This window comes from Oryx dammah, unplaced genomic scaffold (assembly GCF_014754425.2).
Source record: "Oryx dammah isolate SB20612 unplaced genomic scaffold, SCBI_Odam_1.1 HiC_scaffold_11050, whole genome shotgun sequence".
Lineage (NCBI taxonomy): Eukaryota > Metazoa > Chordata > Mammalia > Artiodactyla > Bovidae > Oryx > Oryx dammah.
The window spans coordinates 4,280,452-4,294,088 of record NW_024080444.1 but is presented as its reverse complement, the minus strand read 5'-3'; positions in this window follow the sequence as shown (position 1 = coordinate 4,294,088).

The window sequence follows — 13,637 nt, the reverse complement described above, 5'->3', positions numbered from 1 at the left end:
AGGTCTGTCTAGTCAAGGCTATGGTTTTTCCTGTGGTCACATATGGATGTGAGAGTTGGACTGTGAAGAAGGCTGAGCGCCAAAGAATTGCTGCTTTTGAACTGTGGTGTTGGAGAAGACTCTTGAGAGTCCCTTGGACTGCAAGGAGAGCCAACCAGTCCATTCTGAAGGAGATCAGCCCTGGGATTTCTTTGGAAGGAATGATGCTAAAGCTGAAACTCCAGTACTTTGGCCACCTCATGCAAAGAATTGACTCATTGGAAAAGACTCTGATGCTGGGAGGGATTGGGGGCAGGAGGAGAAGGGGACCACAGAGGATGAGATGGCTGGGTGGAACCTCTGACTCGATGGACGTGAGTTTGAGTGAACTCCGGGAGTTGGTGACGGACAGGGAGGCCTGGCGTGCTGTGATTCAGGGGGCCGCAAATAGTCGGATACGGACTGAGCGACTGAACTGAACTGAACCACATATTTTCTCTGTTAAAGCAAAAAGAGAGGAAGAAAGGAAGACTTTATTCAAGATTATTGTAACAGGACAGAGAGACCAGAACTCAGTTTGAATTCAACTTCACTGAAACAAAGGGCTTCCCTTGTGGCTCAGTGGGTGATGATCCCTGGGTTTGGAAGATCCCCTGGAGAAGGGAAAGGCTACCCACTCCAGTATTCTGACCTAGAGAGTTCCGTGGACTGTATAGTCCATGGGGTCACAAAGAGTCAGACACAACTGAGCCACTTTCACACTTCACCACTGAAACAAAGGCTGGAGAGTTTTTAATAGCTGGAGAGGGAAGATCAAAGGCCACCTGCTTTCCACTGGAGTCACCCAAAGGAAAATTATTCTGTTATCTTCCAGGCAGGTTGTTTTGCAGCTTAGAGAAAGGCACCCATCCAAGTTAGGGTCCTGCCTTCCCCATGAAATCAAGACAAAGCTGTACTATCTTCCTGGATGATGATATTTTGAAGAGATGGCTCCCAGTACTTGATAATCCTGGGTTATAAAATTGGCAGGAGGCTTTTTCAAAAGATTTACATCTCAAAGAAGCAGAGAAAGAATTTACAAATATTTTTAAAGTAAATGTGCTAAGAAAAGGAAAGTGATTGCATATGAATGCATATAGCGCATTTTATGCATTAATATAAAATGAACTGACATCTTTCTATAGCTGAATCTTAATACTTAAATTTCAGTTTGTCACATTTATTCAATTAGCTTTCATTTACTTTAGAGATGAATGGCTCAAAATGCATTTACTTAAATGAATCCAGTTAAAAGACTCAAAGAGCAGAGGAAAATATTTTCCCAAAACATATTTTAGTAGTAAAACTACAGATTTAAATAATCACTCTTGAGCTTCAAATGAATGGCCTGGAAGATTATTATAAATACCTAAACCTCAAGATAAAATGTAAATAACTGAAAAATGAGGGGTAATTATGAGATTTACCAGGGTGTTTTTTTTTTGGGGGGGGGGGTGTCAGTATTTTTATTCAATTCTGTCTCTAACACTTTTAGTCAAACACATGATTTTACTTTTACTTGTAAGGAGTGTTTATACTATGTCTCATCATAACAATGCATTTTTCTTTTTCCATTATTCCCAATTTCTCCCCTATTTCTTCCTCTCATAGGTGAAAACGTTTTTAATCTTCCCCTTTTCCAATTCATCTTTTTCTTTTCATACCACCAGTGCATCTGTAGCATTGCAAAAACAAACAGAAAAAAAATTTTTATGTGTAAGAAAATGGGGTTTAATTCAGAAAACAGGTGTAAGGAAAAGTTTGGATAGGTGTGGAAATCAGAGGGCTATGCATGATGCTAGTACCTGTACTACTGACTCAGGTAATCTGAGTCTAGCTGCTGTCACCATTGAAAGTGGTTTCTCAACTATCAAGTTGCTGCCTTGCTTAAAAACAGAAATAAACAAATCTGTAAAAAGTCTGTTGCACAAACTTGGGAAGTGAATCTATTTAATGGAAATTATTTACAAGCATAAAGGTGGCAAAGAAGGATGAGATGTTTTGTTGTGTTTCACCTATCCAGTGTCTTCTGAAGGAGTAGCCTCTACCTACTACAAGGAAGTAAAAGTGTGCACTGAATGTCAATTGATTACATGCAACACAGAACAGCCTTTATCTGCTCAATATATAAATATATCTATCTACTTGCCATAAATTCTAACTTAGCAACAACAGTAACAACATAATACATTTCTTGCTCAAGGGGAAAAAAAAAAAAAAAAACATTGCTCAGTCCCTCCCCAGATTGGAAGGGCAAGGTCATCTCAGTCTTTGTAGTTCTTTGTGCATGAGAATTATTCCACTTCTGGCTAATTACAGCTACTCTACATATTCTATATCCTAAGGAATGAATTATTTAAGTAGCTATCAATAATAATCTTATAAAATAACTGGCAAAAAATAAGAGGATAGCTGATTTATACAAAAACCATATATAGATTCAGTAAGACCAAGAATATGAATAGCTATCATATTCTTGTTATTTTCACTTTGTCATAACCTTATTTATAACAGTCGTCCTTTATTATTTAAATTTCCCCTCAGTTTTAAGATATCTTTAGTTTATTAGCAATTTTTAACTGATAGTGCAACGTAAATAGTTATATGTGAAATACCTGAATGTTGAGGGTCCTGCCTGGATGAGTCACTACAGTTGTTTACTAATTTTTACCCCTGGGTATGGAAGTACCAGCGTCATCCCAGATAATCCCCTCGCCTCCAGACATAGTGCTACTGCCGCAATCCCACATCCCTTAACAATAAGAATAAATTACTCCAGATAACACAGCAACATGCATTTGACCTATTTTTTTTTTTTTTTTTTTTTACTTTACAATATTGTATTGGTTTTGCCACACATCAACATGAATCCACCATGGGTGTACACATGTTCCCAATCCCAAACCCCCTTCCCACCTCCCCCCCGACACACACCATTCCTCTGGGTCATCCCAGTGCACCAGCCCCAAGCATCCTGCACCCTGCATCAAACCTAGACTGGCGATTCATTTCTTCTATGATATTATACATGTTTCAATGCCATTCTCCCTAATCATCCCACCCTCTCCCTCTCCCACAGAGTCCAAAAGACTGTTCTATACATCTGTGTCTCTTTTGCTGTCTTGCATACAGGGTTATAGTTACCATCTTTCTAAATTCCATATATATGTGTTAGTATACTGTATTGGTGTTTTTCTTTCTGGCTTACTTCACTCTGCATAATTGTCTCCAGTTTCATCCACCTTATTAGAACTGATTCAAATGTATTCCTTTTAATGGCTGAGTAATACTCCATTGTGTATATGTACCACAGCTTTCTTATCCATTCATCTGCTGATGGACATCTAGGTTGGTTCCATGTCCTGGCTATTATAAACAGTGCTGCGATGAACACTGGGGTATATGTGTCTTTTTCAGTTCTGGTTTCCTCGGTGTGTATGCCCAGCAATAGGATTGCTGGGTCGTATGGCAGTTCTATTTGCAGTTTTTTGAGGAATCTCCATACTGTTCTCCTTAGTGGCTGTACTAGTTTGCACTCCCACCAACAGTGTAAAAGGGATTCCTTTTCTCCACACTCTCTCCAGCATTTATTGCTTGTAGACTTTTGGATCGCAGCCATTCTGACTCACATGAAATGGTACCTCATTGTGGTTTTGATTTGCATTTCTCTGATAATGAGTGATGTTGAGCATCTTTTCATGTGTTTGTTAGCCATCTGTATGTCTTCTTTGGAGAAATGTCTATTTAGTTCTTTGGCTCATTTTTTTATTGGGTCGTTTATTTTTCTGGAATAGAACTGCAGGTGTTGCTTGTATATTTTTGAGATTAGTTGTTTGTCAGTTGCTTCATTTGCTATTATTTTCTGTCTCCCATTCCAAAGGCTGTCTTTTCACCTTGCTTATATTTTCCTTTGTTGTGCAGAAGCTTTTAATTTTAATTAGATCCCATTTGTTTATTTTTGCTTTTTATTTCCAGTATTCTGGGAGATGGGTCATAGAGGATTCTGCTGTGATTTATGTCAGAGTGTGTTTTGCTGATGTTCTCCTCTAGGAGTTTTATAGTTTCTAGTCTTAAACGTTTAGATCTTTAATCCATTTTGAGTTTATTTTTGTGTATGGTGTTAGAAAGTGATCTAGTTTCACTCTTTTACAAGTGGTTGACAAGTTTTCCCAGCACCACTTGTTACCTAATTTTTTTAATGATATGAATAACCTATATTTTCAGAGGAGGGACCTCAATATCCAATTTAATAAAACCACTGTTATGTCTTTTAATGGAAGCATCTCCCTATTAAGTCCTCTAGATGAACCATGTCTAAAGATACAAGATGAGAAGAAAAAAATGTAGAGATGAGTCATTAGATGTCATGTTGAAAATAGCCATTGCTTATTCCATCCCTTGGTTCTTAGGTTCATGCATACTGCCATGGTGTAAATGGCACTATATCTAATTTGTTGGTTTAGAATATGCATAACCCTTATAAGAGTATCCAAACCCTTATAAGAGTTACTGGCTGGTATTTTATTGCATCTTCAAAAAAAATAAGAACCATGTCATAATATTATAGTGCAGCTTCCTGCCTCTCAGTAAATCAATTACATCAAAAATAAAGGGAAAAATCATTGCATCGTATCAATAGACACCAAAAGGGCATTTGATAAAATTCAAGAGAGCTGTCTAATAAAAACTCCTAAAGATCACTGGACTAGAAGGTAATTAAATAAGTGTAATAAAGACTATTGATATTCAAAAATAAATATGTCTAAAGTATTTATCAGAGATTAATAAGAAAAACAAATAACAAATAAAAGTCCAGGAACAGATGTTTTCACCAGTGAATTCTAATAAATGATTTCATAAGTGAATTCTACCAAACATTTAGAAAAGAGTTAACATCTATCCTTCTCAGTCCCAAAATACTGCAGAGAAGGAATAATGAATACTTCAAATTTCATTCTATGAAAGGCAGTATCACTGTGGTATGAAAACCAGACAAAAACACATTAAAAAAAATTACAGGTGAATATTCCTGATGAACATACTTGCAAAAATCCCAAACAAAATACTAGCAAACCAGATTTAACAATCATTTTAAAAGGATTATATACCAAGTTCAAATGTGATTTATATCAGGAATGCAAGGATTTTTTAATATGTACAAATCAATTCATGTGATAAAACACATTAACAAATTAAAGAATAAAAACCACATGATCATCTCAATAGATGGAGAAAAAGCCTTTGATGAAATTCAACATTCATGTATTTATGGTTACAAAAAAAAAAAAAAAAACTCTCCACAAAGTAGGAATACAGCAAGCATAACCTCAACACAAGAATGGCCATATATGACAAGCCCACAGTCAACATCATACTCTGTGGTGAAAAGCTGAGTATTTCCACCAATATCGAGATCAAGACAAGGATGTCCATTTTCCCTACTTTTATTCAACATAGGTTTGAAAGTCTTAGCCACAGCGATGAGAGGGGAGGAAAAAAAAAAAAAGAAATAAAAAGAATCCAATTTGGAAAGGAAAAAGTTAAACTGTCACTGTATATATATGACATGATACTTACTGCTGCTGCTGCTGCTAAGTCACTTCAGTCATGTCCGACTCTGTGTGACCCCATAGACAGCAGCCCACCAGGCTCCCCCGTCCCTGGGATTCTCCAGGTAAGAACACTGGAGTGGGTTGCCATTTCCTTCTCCAATGATACTTACTACATATAGAAAATCCTAAAGACACACCAGAAAACTATTAGAACTCATCAATGAATTTGGTAAAATTGCAGGATACAAAATTAATACACAGCAATCAGTTACATTTCTATACTCTTAACAACAAAAGAGCAAAAAGAAAAATTAAGGAAACAATCCCATTTACCATCACATTAAAAGAATAAATTACCCAAGAGTAAGCCTAACTAAAGATAAAAAATATGTACTATGAAAAATATTGCTTTAGACCATACTACTCAAGGCAAACTATAAATTCAATGCAATCTAATCTCTAACAAAATACCAATGGCATTTTCCTCAGAATTAGTACAATTTTAAAATTTGTATGGAAACACAAAAGACCTGATATAGCCAAAAATATTACGAGGATGAAGAATGCTCCCTGACTTCAGACTGAACTACAAAGCTACAGAAATCACAACAGTATGGTATTAGCACAAAAGTAAACACAGAGATACATGGAACAAAATGAAGAGCCCAGAAATAAACCTATACACATATGATCAATGCATCTACAACAAATGAGGCAAGAGTATACAAAAGAGAAATGACAGTCTCTTCAGTAAGTGGTGCTAGGAAAACTGGAGAACTACAGGTGAAAGAACAAAATTAAAACATTATCTAACACTATATACAAAAATAAAACTGAAAGTAAATCTAAACTTTAAATGTAAGACCAGAAGCCATAAAACTCCTAGAGAAAAACAGGCAGAACAGAAATTGTAACAATATTTTTGGGGGGAATCTATCTCCTGAAGCAAAGGAAATAAAAGCAAAAATAAATATATGGGACATAATTAAACTCAAAAGCTTTTTCAGAGCAAAGAAAACTATGGAGAAAAAGACAGTACACTGAATGGGAGAAAATACTTGCAAAGTATACAGTCTAAAGGGAGTTAATATCCAAAATAGACAAACAGCTCATACAATTCAGCATCAAAAATACAAAAAACCCAACTAAAAAATGGGCATAAGAATTGAAAAGGCATTTCCCAAAGAGGAAACACAGATTGTCAACAAGCAAATAAAAAGGAAACTGATCATCAATAAAATGCAATCAAAACCACAAACATATACCATCTCACACCTGTCAGAATGCCTATTATCAAAAAGAAAATTAACAAATGTTAGCAAAGATGTGGAGGAAAGGGAACACTCACAGATTTTTTGTGGGAATGTAAATGGATGCAGGCACAAGGGATAAGAGTGCAGAGGTTTCTCAAAGAACTCAGAATAGCACTACCATATGACCCAGCAATTCCACTCTTGGGTATATATCTGAAAAAAAAAAAAGCTAATTTGAAAAGATACATGTATTACAATGTTCGTGGAAGCATCATTCACAATTGCTGAGATATGGAAGCAACCTAAGTGTTCATCAACAGGTGAATGGATAAAGATAAAAGGGTATGTTTGTATATGTGTGTGTGTATATATATACACCCACACACACACACACACATACATACATATACAATGGAATACTACGCAGCCATAAAAAATGGAATTTTCATTTTGGATAACATGGATAGATTTGGAGGGTATTGTGAAATAAGTCAGATAGAGAAAAACAAATATCATATCATATCACTTATATGTGAAATCTTAAAATATAACTAGTGAATATAATAACAACAACACAAAAAGACTCACCAATAGAAAACAAACTAGTGGTTAATGGTGGGAACAGGAAAGAGGGAGGGGAAATACAGGGGTAAAAGAGTAACAGACCACCAGGTATAAAATAAGTTATAAGGATATATTGGACAACATGGAGAATATAGCCAATATTTTATAATAGCTATAAAAGGACTGTAACTGTTAAAATTTGTGAATCACTGTGTCCTACACCTATAACTTAAATTGCACATCAAAAATACTTCCACTAAAGAATAATAAATGTAATAGAAATTGAGGAGATAAATTGATATTACAAAGAGGAAAGTATTCAAAAGACTGATAAAAAATGGGAGATGCTCTAATTCAAGAATAATAAAGAAACGTGAATTAAAGATACATTGAAATATCTCAAATATTGAAATATCTGAGAATATCCTTCAGTTATTCCACACTATCAGTTTATAAACTACAAAGTGCTTCTGATTTCAAATAAGGAAGAGGAACAGATAAAGGAAAATAGAAAAATAATTTGGAAAAAGAGCATAAGTGAAAGTGAACTCGCTCAGTCATGTCTGACTTTTTGCGACCCCATGGACTGTAGCCTACCAGGCTTCTCTGTCCATGGGATTTTCCAGGCAATAGTACTGGAGTGGGTTGCCATTTCCTTCTCCAGGGGATCTTGCCAACCCAGAGACTGAACCCAGGTCTCCGGCATTGTAGGCAGATGCTTTACCGTCTGAGCCACCAGGGAAGTCTGGAAACAGGGCATATGTAACAATGAAAAGACACTTAAAACTGAAGAAACTTCCATACTCAAATTGAAAAGATTGTTTTAAAAAGAATATAAAGGGTTATCGTTACCATCTTTCTAATATGCATTAGTATACTGTATTGGCGTTTTTCTTTCTGGCTTACTTCACTCTGTATAATAGGCTCCAGTTTCATCCACCTCATTAGAACTGATTCAAATGTATTCTTTTTAATGGCTGAGTAATACTTCATTGTGTATATGTATCACAGTTTTCTTATCCATTCATCTGCTGGTGGATAAATAAATTTAAATTAAAAAAAATAAAACAGAAATAATAATAAAAAGAATATAAAGTAATAAAATTTTATAAAATTTATGATTATAATTATAGAAATAATTTAAGGTAAAAGCATATTTGATAATTATTATGGTTTCTCTCTGTATAGAGATGTAAGGCTGTATTGACATGATCAGAGGAAATGAAAGGTGGTTATTACTATTACAGAGAAAAACAACCTCTATACTATGAATTCAGTTAACTAAAATGTATGATTGGAATTAATTTACATGATTGTAAAAACAATGAACATTTTTCACATTAAATTTCTCTAAGATACTATATATCATACAAATATTAGAAGAAATATGGTGAAATACAATAGTAGCTATTATCATTTTCATGTTTCTAATTATGTAAGCAATATATCAAAATCAAATTAAGTAAAAATTAAATAATAATTCAAATGTTACATCATGATATTAAGAAATATATGATAATTTTTCCATAATAGGATGATCAAAGAAACAAAATAGAAGATGCATAAGTAACTGGCATCTATAATATAGTGCATGATAAAGATGGAATTTTAAATCATTTGAGAAAAGTTGAAATATTTAAGGTAATATTGAGACATTCTGTTGGTTGAACCATAAAGCTGTGCCGCTCTCCTTGTGTTAAAGGAAAAAGGAAGAAAATGGAAGGAGAGTCAGAGAAGAGAAATAATATTTAAATGTGAAGCTAAATGGTAAAAGTATTTCAGCGAATCATATTTTTATAATGGGAAAGTCCTTAATTTCCATGGTAGAAATTAATAAAATTGATGACCACAAATGCAGCAAGTATAAAACATAGATCCACCACCATATAAAAATATATAAAACTAAAGGCAAATTTTATCAAATAGTTTCTGACAGTTTCCATAACAATGACCTACAAACTAGTGATAGCTTACAGTGAACAGTGTTGGATTCATGATCTCCAAAGAAGATGTAGCTTCCGGACCAGGGACCAGGTTTGATCACTCAAGAGCTTTTGTGTAGCAGTTTTATTAAAGTATGAAAAGGGAAAGAGAAAGCTTCTTAAATAGACATCAGAAGGGGGATGGAGAGTGCCCCTCTTGCTAGTCTTAGCAAGAGAGCTATATACTTTTTTAATTGATTATTACAATAAATAAAAGAATGCTTCAAGTTTGTAAAGATCTTACTAGACCTGTTCCCACAATTTACATTTTAAGATGACAGGATTACAACTAACAATAGAAAGATCTTACCAGACCCACTCCCATAATATACATATTAAGATAACAGGAGAGATAAGAAAGCCTTCCTCAGTGATCAGTGCAAAGAAACAGAGGAAAACAATAGAACAGGAAAGACTAGAGATCTCTTCAAAAACCTTAGAGATACCAAGGGAATATTTCATGCAAAGATTGGCACAATAAAAGACAGAAATGGTATGGACCAAATAAAAGCAAAAGATATTAAGAGGAGGTGGCAAGAATACACAGAAGAACCATACAAAAGATATCTTAATGACCTGGAAAATCACGATGAGGTGATCACTCACCTAGAGCCAGATATCCTGGAATGCAAAGTCAAGAGGGCCTTAGGAAGTATCACTACAAACAAAGCTAGTGGAGGTGGTGGAATTCCAGTTGAGCTATTTCAAATACTAAAAGATGATGCTATGAAAGTGCTACACTCAGTATGCCAGCAAATTTGGAAAACTCAGCATGGCCACGGGACTGGAAAAGGTCTGTTTTCTTTCCAATCCTAAAGAAAGGCAATGCCAAAGACTGCAAAAACTACCGCACAATTGTGCTCATCTCACATACTAGCAAAGAAATGTTCAAAATTCTCCAAGCCAGGCTTCAACAGTATGTGAACCATGAAATTTCAGATGTTCAAGCTGGATTTAGAAAAAGCAGAGGAACCAGAGAGTAAATTGACAAAATCCACTGGATCATCAAAAAAAAAAAAAAAAAAAAAAAAAAACCAAGAGAGTTCCACAATAACATCTACTTTATTGACCATGCCAAAGTCTTTGACTGTGTGGATAACAATAAACTGTGGAAAATTCTGAAAGAGATGGGAATACCAGACCACCTGATCTGCCTCTTGAGAAATGTGTATGCAGGTCAAGAAGCAACAGTTAGAACTGGACATGGAACAAAAGACAGGTTCCAAATCAGGAAAGAAGTATGTCAAGGCTGTATATTGTTACCCTGCTTATTTAACTTATATGCAGAGTACATCATGAGAAATGCTGGGCTGGGTGAAGCACAAGCGGGAATCAAGATTTTCAGGAGAAATATCAATAACCTCAGATACACAGATGATACCACCCTTAGGGCAGAAAGTGAAGAAGAACTGAAGAGCCTCTTGATGAAAGGGAAAGAGGAGAGTGAAATAGTTGGCTTAAAGCTCAACATTCAGAAAACTAAGATCATGGCATCTGGTCCCATAACTTTATGGCAAATAGATGGGGAAACAATGGAAAACAGTGGGAAACTTTATTTTGGGGGGGGGGGGCTCCAAAATCACTGCAGATGGTGACTGCAGCCATGAAATTAAAAGACACTTGCTCCTTTGAAGAAAAGCTATGACCAACCTAGACAGCATATTAAAAAGCAGAGACATTACTTTGCCAACAAAGGTCCATTTAGTCAAGGCTATGGTTTTTCCAGTGGACATGTCTGGATGTGAGAGTTGGACTATAAAGAAAGGTGAGTGCCGAAGAATTGATGCTTTTGAACTGTGGTGTTGGAGAAGACTCTTGAGATTCCCTTGGACTGCAAGGATCCAGCCAGTCCATCCTAAGTTAGATGAGTCCTAAATATTCATTGGAAGGACTGATGTTGAAGCTGAAACTCAAATACTTTGGCCATCTGATGCAAAGAACTGACCCATTTGAAAAGACCCTGATGCTGGGAAAGATTGAGGACAGGAGGAGAAGGGGATGATAGAGGATGAGATGGTTGGATAGCATCACCGGCTCGATGGACATGAGTTTGAATAAGCTCTGGGAGTTGATGATGGACAGGGAAGCCTGAAGTGCTGCAGTCCATCAGGTTGCAAAGATTCAGACAGGACTGAGCCACTGAAATGAACTGAACTGAAGATAATAGGATTAGTCTGAAAGTTTTCAAGGAGGAGAAACTGTGGTCAAGCAGGATACATTGTTGTTAAATAATCCTTAGCACAACAGAGTTAAACTGAGTTGTTTTGTTGTGTAATCATCAGCTCCAAGCTTAAAGAAAAAAACATTTTATGTGACTATCCTGTGGTCATGTATGGATGTGAGAGTTGGACTGTGAAGAAGGCTGAGCACCGAAGAATTGATGCTTTTGAACTGTGGTGTTGGAGAAGACTCTTGAGAGTCCCTTGGACTGCAAGGAGATCCAACCAGTCCATTCTGAAGGAGATCAGCCCTGGGATTTCTTTGGAAGGAATGATGCTAAAGCTGAAACTCCAGTACTTTGGCCACCTCATGTGGAGTTGACTCATTGGAAAAGACTGATGCTGGGAGGGATTGGGGGCAGGAGAAGAAGGGGATGACCAAGGATGAGATGGCTGGATGGCATCACGGACTTGATGGACGTGTCTGAGTGAACTCCGGGAGATGGTGATGGACAGGGAGGCCTGGCGTGCTGCAATTCATGGGGTCGCAAAGAGTCGGACACGACTGAGTGACTGAACTGAACTGAACTGAAGACTAAGGAATGTAGAGGGAAAAAAGGAGCGGGGAGAGGTTGTCCTTTCCTCCTCCTTGAGAATTCCAGACCCCTATCTCCTCCTCAAGAGCCCAGACCCCCTTGTCCTCCTTGGGGACCCCGGACTTATCAACCTGCTTAAAATTGACTGTCTCACTAGGTGGCTTAACATAACAGAAATGTATTCCTCCACTGTTTTGCAGGCTGAAAGTTTGAAATCAGAAGGTGGCTCTGAAGGAGAATCTGCTCCTTGTCTTTCTCCAAGCATTGAACAGTTGCTGGCAATATCTGGCATTCCTTGACTTGAAATCCCATCTTTCCAATATCTGCCTGTCTTCCCATAACTCTCTCCCTGTGTATCCATGTCTTGATTTTCCTCTTATAAAGACACCAGTGCTTGAACTTAGGGCCCATGCTAACCCAGCATGATTCAACATTATTACATCTGTAAATGCCCTATTTCCAATTAAAGTCATTTTCAAAGAACTCAGGAATTATGACTTCAACATATCATTTTGAGGGACCCACACAGAGTAAATATATACAATATAAAGAGAAAAACTATTTTTTTTGCAAAAAAAGAAATGGTAGTCTACTGATTTCTATTAGCTTCACACTCAGAACTTATTGAACATTGCACATATATAATTAATAAAAGTAGACACTGGTTCATTAAACCAATAAGCTACCTTTTGAAATCATTCATCTTACTTTTGTTCCTTGATTTACTGTTAGTTTTAGTTTTTAATACATCAGGAAGTAAATTATCTCATATAACCAAGTAATGACTAGATGCTTGTGTACACAAGTTCACATGCAGTAAAAGAATATATATAAAATATCTGCATTGCATTTAAGGATTGCTTTGGGGTAGGAGGGGATTCTTTAGAGAATATGGATATAGATCATGGTCTTGATTTCACAGATGAGTGTGCATGTGCGTGTTTGCTCAGTCATGTCCAATTCTTTGTGACCCCATGGACTGTAGCCAACCAGGCTCCTCTGTCCATGGAACTTCTGAAGCAAGAATACTGGAGTAGGTTGTCATTTCCCACTCCATCACAGTAGTCATGTATAGTTGTAAGAGCTGACTATAAAGAAGGCTGAGTGCCAAAAAATTGATGCTTTTGAACTGTGGTGGTAGAGAACACTCTTGAGAGTCCCTTGGGCAGCAAAGAGATCAAACCAGTTCATCCTAAAGAAAATCAACCCTGAATATTCACTGGAGGGACTGATGCTCCAATACTTTGGCCACCTGCTATGACGAGTTGACTCACTGGAAAAGACTCTGATGCTGAGAAGGATTGAAGGTAAGATGAGAAAGGGCATCAGAGGATGAAATGGTTAAATGGCATCACTGATTCAATGGCCACGAGTTTGTGCAAACTCTAGAAGATAGTGAAGGACAGGGAAGTCTGGTGTGCTGCAGTTCACAGGGTCACAAAGAGTTGGACACGACCTAGTGAATGAACAACAACTCCATCACAGGTATGTACTTATCTCCAAACTCATTAGG